The sequence below is a fragment of the Acomys russatus genome, chromosome 21 (assembly GCF_903995435.1).
Source record: "Acomys russatus chromosome 21, mAcoRus1.1, whole genome shotgun sequence".
NCBI classification, from domain to species: domain Eukaryota; kingdom Metazoa; phylum Chordata; class Mammalia; order Rodentia; family Muridae; genus Acomys; species Acomys russatus.
Window position 1 is genome coordinate 58992249 of NC_067157.1, and position 15113 is coordinate 59007361.

At 48.8% G+C, this 15113-nt stretch overlaps 1 non-coding gene across 1 annotated transcript; it reads left to right on the top strand.

Annotated features, from left to right (window-relative positions):
- Nucleotides 1–155: 155 nt before the first annotated feature.
- Nucleotides 156–317, top strand: LOC127205459 (U1 spliceosomal RNA). Its single transcript, XR_007832666.1, has one exon. It is a non-coding gene; the product is annotated as a U1 spliceosomal RNA (small nuclear RNA).
- Nucleotides 318–15113: the final 14796 nt, after the last annotated feature.

Consider the following 15113-nt stretch of genomic DNA (forward strand, 5'->3'; position numbering starts at 1 on the left):
AGGGAGTCCCAATACATTCAAAAACTACGTGTGCCAACTATGTTCTCCAGTCACAAGGAAGTGTGGCTATAAATCAGGAACATGAGGAAAACTGCAAAGATCACAAAAACGTGGCAGCACCCGGAGTACTAAGCAGTGAGACATAGAAATGGGTGAAAATAAAACTGCAACTGAACAAAACTTAGAAAAGGTGGTTTTCCAGGGTGATGCTCACCCATTGCACTGTGGGGTGTGCTGACCCCTGCGATTTCCCCAAATGTGGGAAACTCAACTGCGTAATTTATGGTAGCAGGGGACTGCGTGTGTGCTCTCTCCTGGCTTAAAAAAAGAAAATGCACTAGTAGCAGTGGTGAGGAAATTTATACCTATAAAGATTAGATTAAAAAATAAGAAAGCTGAGTGCGATGGCTCATGCCTAGAACCCCAACTTAGGAGTCTGAGGTAGGAGAATTACTGTGAATTCAAGACCAGCCTGGACCACAAGGCCCCTAAAACTTAATTTAAAAATATATGTATGTATGTATATACATATTTACACACATATATACATACATACACATATACGCTGTGCCTGGTGGCATAAACCTGTGATTGTAATTAGAAGGCTGAAGCAGAAGGGTTGCAAGTTCAAGGCCAGCCTGGGCCACTTAGTGAAACCATATCTCAAAAAGTAGGCAGAGGGCTTAGAGGCAGAGTACGTCTCTAGCTTGCCAGAGGCTTAAGTTCAATCCCCAGGACTGACGGGGGCAGGGGAGGCTGTCTCAGCTGACACAGAAATGTTGTCCCTGCTGTACTTGTCTCAACACACACCCCTGCCAAGTGACCAACTTCAGTTTGTCCGTCTGGTACCTCTTTTTTCGTGACCTGCATGGGAAGAGCTATGCCTCCATCTACTGATAATGTCTTTATGCTTTATGCTTTTTGTACTGTCTGTTGAGAAGCAGGGATCTGAAGGCATATTAACAGGTTATCTACTGCCGACACTTCTGCAATGGGCAGGAGACAGTGATATTGCCAGGTTTGTTTGTTTGTTTTATGTCAACGCGACACAAGCTGGAGTCATCTGAAAGGAGGGAATCTCAATTGAGAAAATGCTTCAGTAAGACCAGACTGAGGGCAACCCTGTAATTAGCGACTGGTGTGCGTGGTGCCACCCCTGGGCTGGTAGTCCTGGGTTCTATAAGAAAGCGGAAAAAAAAATAAACAAATAAATAAATTTTAAAACCATATAAGCCGGGCATGGTGGCGCACACCTTTAATCCCAGCACTCGGAAGGCAGAGGCAGGCAGATCTATGTGAGTTTGAGGCCAGCCTGGTCTACAGAGGGAGTTCCAAGAGAGCCAAGGCTACACAAGAGAAACCCTGTCTTGAAAAGGAAGAAGGAGGAGGAGGAGGAGAAGCAAGCTGAGCAAGCCAGGAGAAGCAAGCGAGTAAGCTGCACTCCTCCTAGCTCCTGCCTCCAGGTACACACCTGATTTGAGTTCTGCCATGGTTTCCCTCAGTGAACTGTGATTGAAGATACATGAGCCGAATTCACCCTTTCCTCTCCAAGTTGATTTTGTTCATTGTGTTTCATCACAGCAACAGTGACCTAAGTAATATACAAGGGTCACTAGAGAACAGGTCGTGAAGAGAATTTATGCATCAAGTAAATGCTACAAAAAGGCTTGAGGGTAGAGACCAGGGACAGAGTGAAGTCATAAAGACACCGTCCACTGTGCACTGATGGGTCCAAGAACCACTGGACACTGCAGTGGTGAGCTAGGGAGAAAGTGCTCCACCTCCGTGCCCAGTCCTTCACCCAACTTGGTGGACACATAAGAGACTCCTGTCCACATGGCCCAGGCCTTCTTGGAGCCTGCTGGCTGATGTTTGTGGGAACCTGGAGACGTATCCTTGTGGGCTCTGCGGAGCACAGCCAGTATAGGTAGCCCTACCACGATGCCTGTGTTATTGGTTCTTTACCAAGACCCCTTGAGCACAACCCATACCTGACATAGCAGTTGGCCATTGTGAATCTCAGAAGCGGAAAATACCTGAGCCACAGGAAGCTGAGGTCACTGTGTCACACTAGCCAGTACTCAGCAATCGTGAAAACACATTTCCAACTTTTAAGTTATCTCCACCCCTCATGGCACCATTGATTTTCCCCTTGATCTCATTCACAAAGGGAGGTGTGGTTTCTGCTGCAAACAGCCACGTAAACTGGAAGCTGAAAATGCAGACAGGCAAAGCAACAGCTGCTAAATGAGCCTGGGTGGCCCCTGTGGCTACTGACGTGACCTCTGGTTAAGCAAGACTGAAGCTGCACTGGGCTGTTGGTAGGCATACAGCAGTGCCCTCTGACAATGCGCGCCAGTGACGGGGACACAAGGAAATGTCAGGTCGTGTCCCAGGCCCACCTCCTGCCCACCCTCCATCTGTGCCTGTGTCAGGGCTCAGGGAACATATGCTGCCTGTTGCTCACTGACCATCTGTTCGCAGAGCTGTGAAGTGTGCCCGTTACCTTGGAGATGGGACCCTTGATTGGCACAACACCGCAAACATTTGCTGCTCAGGTTCCACTTTTATGTGTGCTCTGGAATGGGGCTGAGGGAGGCAGAGGGGAAGGGGGCAGGCTGGAGGGGAGTGTGAGCTGAGAGGCCAGGCAAGGGGGGACGGACCAGAGGAGGGGCGGGTTCCAGGGTGGGCTGGGAAGAGCTTCTTTCCCCAGCATTCCTATTTGTTCCCCCCCACACACACCTCCAGCAAGCCCCCCTCCCCACCCCCCATTTCCCCACTCAGCCACAGCTGGGATGAGGCCGATGGAGCTAAAAGCAGGGGTCTGCCTCTCTTTCCCAGGCCTCACTGGGCCTGGCTCCAGCACTGGCTGTTCCAAGCTTAAAGGCTGGTGTCTGTGGAGCCGCAGCCTTCCATCCAAGCTCTGCCTGTTGATAGGACATCTGTCCTCCCTTACCCTGTTGGAGCCGGCGTGAGGGGGACAAACAAGCTGTTATTAACAACAGTCAGTCCTGGGAAGCATCTCTTCTTAGTTTGGGTGGTGGTGGTGGGGGGTGTTCTGCCATGGTCCCAGAGGGCAAGAGTCAGGGAATTGGAACCACATCTTATAAGAAGCCAGCTGCCCCCCGCACGTTGCAGCCAGCATGACACCCACCTTAGCATAAGCTCAGGGTCAGAGTAGGCTCTGTTCTTTCCTTACTAGAAATTTGGGGATCGAGAGTCACAAAGTCTCAAGTCTATTTTAACTTCAAGTGTATTTCATTGCACAGACTGATAGCAAACTGGCCAACAGGCAGAGTCTTGGGGGTACATTGAAGTACACAGAGGCCAGTTTAAAAAGGAGCTGTGACCACACGGACCACTTTTGTGTTTCATTACAATGAGCAAAATGTGTTGGCACCCTCATCAGAAGGACAGGCTGGACAGCTGTGGCCTAAGTGCCCAGCTTCCCACAAAACCGAGGCCACAGGCTGTCCAAGCTCTGCTTGGGGCCTCCGTTGACTCTTTGTTACTGGCAAAGGAACAGTGTCTCCATATGTTCCTGGGGAGCCAACATCCCTGTCCGTTCCATTTGGAACAAGGAGAAGCTGTGTCTTGGAATGGCGTCGTCCCCTCACTACCCAAACCCCCACACTCTTGAAGCCCTTCTGACATGCTTGTTATGATCACAACTTCCAGAATCTTGATAAATGTAGGGTTTTTTAATTTTTTATTTTTTTCTAGAGGATTTCTCTATAGTCTTGGCTGTCTTGGACTCGCTTTGTAGACTGGGCTGACCCCAAATTCAACAATCAGCCTGCATCTGCCTCCCTGAGTACTGGGATTAAAGGCATGTGCCACCATGCCCGGCTTGAGACAAATTCATATTCACTTTTATTTCTGTGGGTTCCCACAAAAGGCCCATCTCCAAGGCAAGGACAGGAGGATAAGAAGTTCAAGACCGTTCTTGGCTATATAGTAAGTTTGAGGCCAGCCTGGGTCGCATTTGACCCTGTATTTTTTTTTAAAAAGATAGATAGATAGATGGATGGATGGATGGATGGATGGATAGATAGATGGATGGATGGATGGATGGATGGATAGATAGATAGGTAGATACCCACATCCAGACTGGCAGTATGAAGAATGGGAAATGTCATGTTGCTCTCTCCTCTGACTACACTCCTGCTGTTGCTGACACAGACAAAATACCTCAAGTTTCCGTACAGAGATAGCATGGCATTTCTACCCAAGAGATGAGCAAAAAGGCAGCTTCTAAAAACCAGTGTTTCGATCGCCATGTAAAACCCTTCATGAGGCCTTGGCAAATTGCATCACTTAGACCCTGAAAACAGGTGGAATTCCCAGTCCATCCTGTCTCTTTTAAACCAGTAACGATGAAGAGAAAGTGCTGTCGTGTGAAGAGGACACTGTGTATGCTCTTGTTGGGGAGAAGAACCAAGCCACAGATGACAAAAGCATAAAGGTTGGTAAGGGGGAAAGGTGAGGATTATTTGAAGATTATTTCACTGTATCTGATAATTCCAGGGAGGCAGCTGTACAAAAACATGAGAGGACTGGCCAGGTGTAAAATTTAGAATAGAAAAGTCAGTAATCTCCTGGCCTCAGAATGGAAGGCCTGTTAATCTTAAAAAGACAAGACACATGACTGGGAAGACACGCTGGAGATCCACAAGCCGGACTTCGAGGTGTTCCTAAGGGACCCACAGAGATAGATGGGACATGTGACAGCTTAGCCAGCTTCGCAGCACCCTTTGGCAAATCTGGTGCAGTCCCTATTGAGGGTTAACTGTTTTTTCTTAAGCAGTCAGTCTAAATGTAAGTCTCTGTGAAGAAGTGTCCAAGAATAAACATGACGGCTCCATAAAAAAGAAAAAAGTAAGCGAGAAAGTCAGTCTATCGGATAATCAGTGTCTCTGATGCTGCTAGCTAGCAAGCGAGTAACTAGAAAATGCAGAATTTTCTAATTATATGAGCAAGATATTCAAAGTACAGCAGGGTTTTCCTACAATGGTGTTGAGCTGATAATTTCCTAAAATATGACGATGCTTGTCTGAATGAAATCAGAATTAATTCTAAGCAGATCATAGATTTAAGGACTATGGATTCTGTGGGGGCAGGCAGCATCAAAATGCAGTAGAAAGGTACATGGGAGACGTTTTGTTGCACACGATCATAGTGGTCTAAATATAATACAGCCACAGTCTACAATCATAAATATTATTCAACAAATTTTAAAATATTTCTACCTAATGCAAAAAAGGAAAGGAGTCCAACAGTTTGTGGAAGAAAGTGCAAGACACACCTGTGAAATGGTGCCTAACCCCACACAGAGCCACTGTGTGCCCCACGAAGGCTGGATTTGTGGAGCACAGAGTCAAGCTGGTTCTCGCCTGCACTTCACCCTTTCCCAAGGAAACAAAATTTGTTCGTGTCCATCAGAATCAGAGACACACAGAGAATTTCCCCAGAAGGTCTACCTCAGTGAAGTGATTCTGACAGAACTTTGAACATTGTGAAAGAATGTGTGTGGTTATTCATGAAGGCATTGCTATAAACGCTTGAAAACGAGAACTCCTCAGAGTCCAGGCCCAGGCACCTGTGGTCATATAGCTGGGCATCACTCCTGGTCCACCCATCTACACATGGCACTGGTTGCCAGTTACCAGGCACATGTTCCAGGCTGCTGATCAGAGAAGCCTCTGAGCTTCCAGTTCGTCAGCCTGACCCCAAAGCTCAAGTTCTGGCTCCCATGTTTGTTGCTGTAAGGAGCTGCTGGTCAGGAGAAAGCAGAAGGGTAAATACAGAAAACCTCGCCTCCAGAACAGTCAACCCTTAAGAACTCTGTAAGCAGCTCTGGCCATGAGTGTTGGTGATCTTACTCCACTCTTTTCATGGATCTCAGAGAAAGGTATTTGGGAGAAAGTCCAGTCCCCACTTCCAAGACATGCGGAAGCCCCTGGGAGTACCTGACACCACACTAAAGCCTTGAACATGCGTGTGTCCCCTATTCCTCAACATGGCTCAGGAAGGACTAGCACGTGGTTGGGGGCCATAGAAGGAAGGCCCTGGACATATCTAGCCTGGTACGAACGAAGCAATGTAACTGGGCAGGGGCCTTGAGCTATGAGGCTCTCCCTGAGGCCCACTGTGTGCTTATGAGCAATTGACCTAATGGCAAGAATTTCTGTGTACTTGATCCCTCCAGACATCTGTGCTTCTCCATCAGAAATGCATTATGCTGCTGACTGTCAGGGTTTCTCGTACTTTCCTGAACTCAGAAGGCGAGGGCCTGGAGAGAAGAGAGTTCCCATAAGATGAGGGCGGTGCCAAGAATACAAGCTGCCTCCTGAGTCATCCAGCTGCTTCCACGAGACCTGAGACAATGAGGAACAAAAAGGGAGTGTTGAGCAAGTGCTGCTGTCCCAAGACCAGATGTTGGGAGGCTGGAAAGATGTACTGGCCGCTAGTTGTGTTTCCTTCTCCTACAGGACCCAAGTTCAGTTCCCAGTACCAGCATTGGGTGGCTCTCCACAGTGTGTAACTTCAGCTCTTGAGGACCTGGTGCTCTCTTCTGGCCTTTGCAGGCACATGTACACAAATTTTATTTTATTTATTTATTTATTTTTGTTTTGTGTTGTTTTTCAAGAGAGGGTTTCCCTGTGTAGCGTTGTCTGTCCTGGACTCACTTTGTAGACCAGGCTAGCCTGGAACTCACATCGATCTGCCTGCCTCTGCTTCCCGAGTGCTGGGATTAAAGGTGTGCACCGCACCGCCTGGCTACAATTTTTATTTTAAAAAAATGCATGTTAAGGTTCTTGAATACTATTAGGGTACCTAGGGAAAGTTTTTCATGCTTCAAGTGGCCTGACGTGGCAAATGTATGAACCCATGGAATCCGGAAGCTGGCCCAGGGTCAGGGCAGAAGGCCAGCATTATCTGCAGCCAGTCAGCGCGTGTCACTATGAGCAATTTACTCAAGCCTTGATGAAGACACTGAGGGGCAGGATGCATGGAGGTCTAGGCCAGATCTGCCTGCCTCTTCCAAGCTGGCTGGAGACTGTGGTGGGCATGTGAGTGTGAAGGCCCAGCCAAATGTCTACTCACATCCTTGCATTGCTTGAAACTTCTGGCAGACAAGCTTCGCCCTTGAAAGAGTTAAACTGGAGCTCAGGGTGGGGTGTGTGTGGGGGGTGCTGGTCACTTCCTCTCAGCCTAGGTCTAGCAAGAGACATAAGCAAGCTCATCCTAGGATGAGCACAGGACAGCCAGGGCCTCTGCTTAGGCCATCCTGCATGCCTTGGGGGTGGAGCTGCGTCAGTGAAAGAACCCAATAGAGGCCAGTGCGTTCTTACCACTGGAATTTTCCAGGCCCAAACTGCTCTCTCTGCTATAGCTCCTGTCCCGTTGGCCACACCTTTTACACCAAGTCCCTCACATCTAGTGTCAGGACATCCACTATGGCTATGAGTCTGCTTCCTGTGGCAGAGTGACACAGGGTTCCACACGTATTAATTTAGATGGCTCTCCTAGCTGCGCATGACAGTGCCTCATGCAAACACAGCAGGGAAAGCTGCTACCTCCATGTAATTCTGACGGGCTGCCTACACTCCGCCTTCTGTACACTCTACACGTGCAGCTGAGGCCGTTTGTTGCAAACAGAGTAGAAAGCAGGTTATGCATGGCACATAAAAGGATGCGGATCTCACGGTTCATAAACGAGTGCGGGCAGAGTGCTAAGTGAGCTGCACGTGAGCAGGGAGAGAGAGCTGACAAATAGGGTCTACCCAGATGACAGGCAACGGGCCACCTTTCTTCACTCTTGTTGTTTGGATTTTCTACAAGTGCGCACGGCTTCTATTTTTATTTTTTTAATTTTTTGTATATTCGAGACATGATTTCTCTGTGTAGCTTTGGCTGTCCTGGCCTCTCTTTGTAGACCAGGCTGGCCTCAAATTCACAGCGACTCATCTACCTCTGACAGCTGGCTGTGCACATGGCTTTTATGGGTAAAAGACAAGGCTAGGTATAGGCCAGAGAGAAGAGGACCACAGGCCCATCCCTACCTAGTCGCACCTCTTCCTGGCCCTTATCTCTTGGCAAACATACTGCTCCCATGAATGTTCCAAAGACTGAGCCGCCCTGAGAAAGGAAGGCGTCCCCAGTCAGCCAGGAACTTTACAGAAGTGTTACCTGGGAGGCATCTCAGCCTGCCTGGGTGCAACAGAAACAACTCTAATGCCTGGGTAGCAATGCCTGGTGATGCAGGGGTGGGGGTGGGGAGTGTCAGAGTGCTGCTGCTGGCTTTGAAGTGTGTTTTCTCTTTCACACCACTTCCCTTAGCTATCCTCACACTTAGGAGCAGGGGCCATCCCTTCCCTGACCCCATGTCCTTTGGCCACACCCTATTTAATTCTCACAAGCTGGATGGTGTCGCTCTCTGGGCCCAAGTGGCAGCATCTGTATAAACAGCATAGACACTGTAAAGGACAAGGGAGAGAGGACAGTGAAGCTGGGCTGGTTATAAAAGAGAGAAACCATCCAGACAGTGTGGCACACACCTTTAATCCTAGCACCTGGGAGGCGGAGGCAGGCAGATCTCGGCCTGTCTGAGTTTGAGACCAGCCTGGTCTACACAGTGAATTCCAGGATACCCAGAGAAACCCTATCTCAAGAAACAAAAACAAACAAACAAAAGAGGAAGAAACCTTTTCAGGGAGGACACAGGACGGGCTTGGCTGCGATGGTCCATATGGAACATCACTGTTGTCTTCCTGTCTCTCTGGCCCAGGGCTTCAGATCCCGACTACACAGGTTTTCTGAGTCAAGACTCAAGTGGGGCTGGCAGATGGCACTGGGGTGTCTTGGCTGGGGTAGTTTGGAGACTTGCTCAGGTTCTGAGGCTGCTCTTTCACCGGGTTTCTTGGCTTCCTGCGCTAGAGAAGGGGTCAGCAATAGAATAATGGGGAAGACCAACAAAACATGGGGAAGGGACATTGCAAGAAAGTCAGGTGTTAAATCCAATCCTAACGGATCCTGCTCTCCTGGGTTCTGGTCCAGGGCTGGGTAGAGAAGAGCTGTTGGAATCTCGTGATTCCAAGTTAAGGGAAAAGCCCAAGAAAGACTTCTGGTCTACCCACCCAAGTGCCCCAGCATCAGTGTAGGAGAAGGATCTGCCATGATAAATACTCTCCCTGCTGAGCCTCAGTGTAGTTGGTAGACCAGTTTCTCTATGGAACCGTGGGACAAAAAACATGGGAAAGGTGGCACACGCCTTTAATCCCAGCACTTGGGAGGCAGAGGCAGGTGGATCGCTGTGAGTTCGAGGCCAGCCTGGTCTACAAAGCGAGTACAGGACAGCCAAGGCTACACAGAGAAACCCTGTCTTGAAAAAAACACAAAAACAAAAACAAAAACAAAAAACCCAATCCGGTGCTTCACTTCAGAAAGGAATTTCAGGACAAGCTCCACAAAGCAATGATCTTTAAGTAAACATGATCATGTGCAAACTGCCTTTCTTAAGTTCTATCTTTGATAATTAATTTTTTGTAGTTTATTTAGATCTTCTGTAATGGGTTCTACCTTCTGGTTTTGGCCTCACTTCTTTTTATTTCCATTTTGAAACAATCATTAGGACAAAATTGTCATCTAAAAATCTTCTTTTTAAAAGCATTTCCTTTACCCTTCTTTATTAAACATCTCATTTTTATAACATTAAGTATTTCTTTTTTGCATTTGATGCCTATTTTGTCTCACTTTTCCTACAAAATTTGAAAATTATTTTCTTATTTAAAATTTTTTGTACTTTAAATTTTTGATGCGTGTGTGTGCATGTGTGCGCGCGTGGATGTGTGCAAGTGTGTGTGTGAGTGTGTGTATGTATGTGTGAGTGTGTGTATGTATGTGTGAGTGTGTGTATGTATGTGTGTGTGTGTGTGTGTGAGTGTGTGTGTGTGTGTGAGTGTGTGTGTGTGTGTGTGTGTGTGTGTGTGTGAGTGTGTGTGTGTGAGTGTGTGTGTGTGTGTGTGTGTGTGTGTGTGTGAGTGTGTGTGTGTGTGTGTGTGTGTATGTGTGTGTGAGTGTGTGTGATGTGTGTGTCTGTATGTGTGTGTGTGTATGTATGTGTGAGTGTGTGTGATTGTGGGTGTGTGTGGTGTGTGTGGTGTGGTGTGGGTGTGTTGTGTGGTGTGTGTGTGTGTGTGTGAGTGTGTGTATGTGTGTGTGAGTGTGTGCCTTGCCTACTACAGTGTCCATGTGGAGGTCAGAGGACAATTTTGCCAGCTCTCACCTTCTGATTCTGGGAACTGAGTCAGTCATTGGCCTTGGTGTCATGTGTCTTACAGGTACTCAGCCATCTTACCACCCAAAATTAATTTAATCATAATAAAATAGAGATATTGCACTGTATGCTGAGGTTCTTTCTTCCCTTTGCCATGACTTAGACAAAAATCCTATTGAAACTATTTGCTCAGGGTGTTTTCACCACAGTGACTTCTTACACAAGGGAACACTGGGGAAATGGGGCGTTTGGCTGTTCAGCCTCTTATATCAGGGTCTCAGCCTGCTCTAAAGCCTCTGACCTTTTATTTCAATCTTACGTGACACCCCGCTTATCAAGTTATACAGAGGACTGGCAACTTGGGCAACTTGAAGTATGAAAATACACCCACCAATATCCCAAGATCCTCATAAATATCTGAAGTTCTTTTACAGTTAGAGGCATAGGGCTGCTGTAGCATATTTGCAATAACTTTGTCAAGTATCATATATGCCTTACCAGCCCATAATATACCCAAAAATTTTACAGCTGTGTTTGGCTCTTGGATTTTGTATAGACTGATCTCCCATCCCCATACCTTTAGGTACATTGTAGGTCTTTCGGATGCTTTTCTAAATGTGTAACAGCGTGCAGAGGTTAACATTATGTTACCTCTATGGTAAAACCTTTCCACAGAGGTCAGTAAGGAATATGTAGCAAAGTCTCAGGCCTGTATCCCATCGGCACTGTGACCAGCACTTGGGAGGCAGAGGCAGGTGGATCTCTATGAATTTAAGAACAGCCTGGTTTACAAAGTGAGTCTAGGATAGCCAGGGCTGTTACACAGAGAAACCCTGTCTCAAAATAACCTTAAATAAATAAATAAACAAACAAACAAATAAATAAATAAATAAAGCAGACCAGTTCTTCCGTAGTTCTGGGGACAGTCACCTCCAGGGTTTCACTGAGGCTTAATGAGACTGAAGGGAAGGAACGTGGTCCTACCAGGGCCTTGTCACCCTGGACCAGGCAGTTTTGTGGATTTGGGGAGTGGGCTGTACCTGGAACTCTTTCAAGAAAGATTTTATAGCTCTAATAAAAATGGATGAAGGTGTGGGTCAAGTATGATCCTTGGTTGGCTGTGTGTCCGCAAGGCAGAGGAAGTGGGCAGGCACGTGGCCACTCAGAGAGGAAGTGGGCAGGCACGTGGCCACTCAGAGAGGAAGTGGGCAGGCACGTGGCCACTCAGAGAAAGTGGGCGGGCACGTGGCCACTCAGAGAAAGTGGGCGGGCACGTGGCCACTCAGAGAGGAAGTGGGTAGGCACGTGGCCACTCAGAGAAAGTGGGCAGGCACGTGGCCACTCAGAGAAAGTGGGCGGGCACGTGGCCACTCAGAGAGGAAGTGGGCAGGCACGTGGCCACTCAGAGAGGAAGTAGGCAGGCACGTGGCCACTCAGAGAGGAAGTGGGCAGGCACGTGGCCACTCAGAGAGGAAGTGGGCAGGCACGTGGCCACTCAGAGAGGAAGTGGGCAGGCACGTGGCCACTCAGAGAGGAAGTGGGCAGGCACGTGGCCACTCAGAGAGGAAGTGGGCAGGCACGTGGCCACTCAGAGAAAGTGGGCAGGCACGTGGCCACTCAGAGAGGAAGTGGGCAGGCACGTGGCCACTCAGAGAGGAAGTAGGCAGGCACGTGGCCACTCAGAGAGGAAGTGGGCAGGCACGTGGCCACTCAGAGAGGAAGTGGGCAGGCACGTGGCCACTCAGAGAGGAAGTGGGCAGGCACGTGGCCACTCAGAGAGGAAGTGGGCAGGCACGTGGCCACTCAGAGAGGAAGTGGGCAGGCACGTGGCCACTCAGAGAGGAAGTGGGCAGGCACGTGGCCACTCAGGTCCGGAAGGCAATGGCTTTTTTCCCATCATCTCATATTGAAGTAAATTCTGGATCAGCTGGAACTTCCTTAAGGAGTAGTGACTTAGGGCCTGAGTCTGTTGTGGTGGCCCCCTGGAACCAAGGTCACCCTTGAGATAGGAGCTAGTAGAGTAGAAAAGAAATGCTGCTGTGGGTGGGGCTATGTAGGATCTGTGTCCTGGATTACCTCATGGCCGTTTAGTCTAAACAGACAGCATGCACTGTCTAACCTTAGGGCCCCTTCCAGGACCTTGTGTTAGTGGGGAAGGTCTTCTCTGACGTAACCCAGCCGTGAGTGATGGGCAGGGACAGAAGGCTGCATATACTCTGTATGGCCTGCTCTTCAGCCAGACCAGAGAGCATGCTGCCCGGAGAGAGCCCTATGCTTTGTGGGGAAGCTAAGCACAGGGGACTGGCATTAAAATGTAGAGCAAGTGTCCCCCACCCACCCCCCCCGGGGATGATCTGTGCAGACACTGCATTTGCTCCAATAGAAGAACACGCTTCTCAACACGGGAGGCAGGATACATTTCCACCACCACCACTTGCTTCGTCCTTCAAATGTCACCTGCAGAAGGACCCAGGTGAGCAACCACCACCCGGGTCATGAGCCCTCCACAAGAGCCCTCCCTGTCTTCCTGGATGCTCAGGCACAGCGAAATGTCTAACACTGTCTGGTTTGTGTGCTGCAAAGAAAGCCAGAAACATGTCTGTACAGGCCTGCCAAAGAGGAGTAAGGAGTCACAACGGATGCTGAAGGTCCTCAGACATTCTGCAGGCATCCAGAACCCAGGGCGAGCCTGCAGGGAGGGAGACATTTCTGCAGGAAGCATCCCCAGAATTCTGGCTCCTGTCCACCCTCTCCTGCACAGAGCTGTTAGGGTCCCCTATCCAACTCTTACTTCCAAGAACGGCCCCAGGGACCCACCAGCACTTCACGCTCCTTTGTAAACTCGAGGGTTTGATCAAATTAAGCCATTCACACTTGCCCGAGAAGTAGCGCTGCCCCGCCCCTTTCTTTCCCTCTTCTTACAGATGGTCCTGTGGATGAGATCAAAGCTAGCCCTGTTCTCCCACAGCCCTAAGGACCTCACAGCTGCCCAGGTGTGGAGGGCTGTGTTGCTGAGGCGGCAGAAGGGGGTGAGGAAGGGAGAACTGCTGGGTAGCCACCGCCAGGTGGCTGACAAGATGAAAGCTAAGGGCTTCTTCCCGCCTTTAGATGATGGTTCAGGGCAGCTAATTTCCAGGAATCTTGTTTTCCACAAAGTGGCCCTGGTGGGGTGTGGGAGTCTTAGAGGTCGTACAGTGTTCCCCTCTGCACGTTTTCCCAGCCACAGCCCTAGCCGACCTTGCGTCTGCGGCTGATGTGCTTTCTTACCAGAGAAAGCCAGAGCAATAAATAGTGGAGAGGTCCAGGACAGCCAAGGCTACACAGAGAAACCCTGTCTCAAAAAACCAAAAATAAAAAAATAAAATAAATAAAATAAAATAAAAAAATAAATCTTGGAGAGGAGAGTGTGGTAGGAAGTCCATGTGTGAAAACCTAATTCGGGAGCTGGGGTGGACAGCATGGACTTCCTCAGGCAGCCAGTCCTCCTGAAGTTCTCTCGTGGAGTTGCGTTTGCTTTAGTAAGAGCAGGTGAACAGCCATTTGAGCAAGTAGCTATGAGATGCAAGTGTTAACTCTGATTGTCTCTGAGATGGGCCAGAGGCCAGGGGCAGATACCTGGCTCCCAGGGTCTGCCACTGCACCTTCTCATAAATCCTCTTACTGAGTAATGACCTAAATCCTGTGGTTTATTTATTGTCGTTCTATAATTTACCTGAACCTTTTAAAATGATGTATTGCCAGCTATTTGTGCTAATTTGGAATACTGTTTTAAGGTAATGATTCCAAGTAACTTGGTCTTTGTTCAGCCTACAACTCTTTGGCTTGGTTATGGAAACTTCTTTGACTTTTTTTATTAATTTATTCATATTACATCTCAATTGTTAGCCCATCTCTTGCATCCTCCCATTCCTCCCTCCCTCCCGCTTCCCGCCTACTCCCCTCCCCTATGACTGTGACTGAGGGGGACCTCCTCCCCTTATATATGCTCATAGGGCATCGAGTCTCTTCTTGGTAGCCTGTTATCCTTCTCTTCTTTGACTTTTAAATAGACTTTTCTTGAAGAAGTAGCTTTCAGGTAGCTTCCAGGTACCAAGGCCTGAACCCCACATCCGATAAGCAGTATTGATGGGGTGAGTTAGGTTCTCTGATAGGCTGACAGTGCTGATGGGGTGAGTTAGGTTCTCTGATAGGCTGACAGTGCTGATGGGCGGGGTCAGGTTCCCTGATAGGCTCACAGTGCTGATAGGTGGAGTCAGGTTCCCTGATAGACTGACAGTGCTGATGGGCGGGGTCAGGTTCCCTGATAGGCTCACAGTGCTGATAGGTGGAGTCAGATTCTCTGATAGGCTGACAGTGCTGATGGGCGGGGTCAGGTTCCCTGATAGGCTGACAGTGCTGATGGGCGGGGTCAGGTTCTCTGATAGGCTGACAGATAGGGAAAGGAACCACGACTAGACAATGAAGACGGTGAGCTTTCAAAATGGCTGGCTTCTCCTTCACCCTCCTGACCTGAGACAAAAGCCTGTAGGTCCCCTGACTGTGGACCAGTCCAAGACTGGAGGGAAAGCGACCTGTTTGCATAAATGCCCTCCCAGAAGAGCCAAGGGAACATGAAAGCAGACGGAGCTTCCACCAGAGTCAGGCCGGGATGACATCCTCACAGACCTCCAACCTCTGTATCTGGGAGAGAATAAATTTCTGTGGTTTAAGATGCCCGGCTGGTATCTTGCTATGTCATCTCCACATTTCCTGTCTACCTACTGGACTCTGAAACTCGGCAGGACTGTGGAAATCCCACATAATAGGTGTTGAAGCCACTGCTAGCTGACCCTTA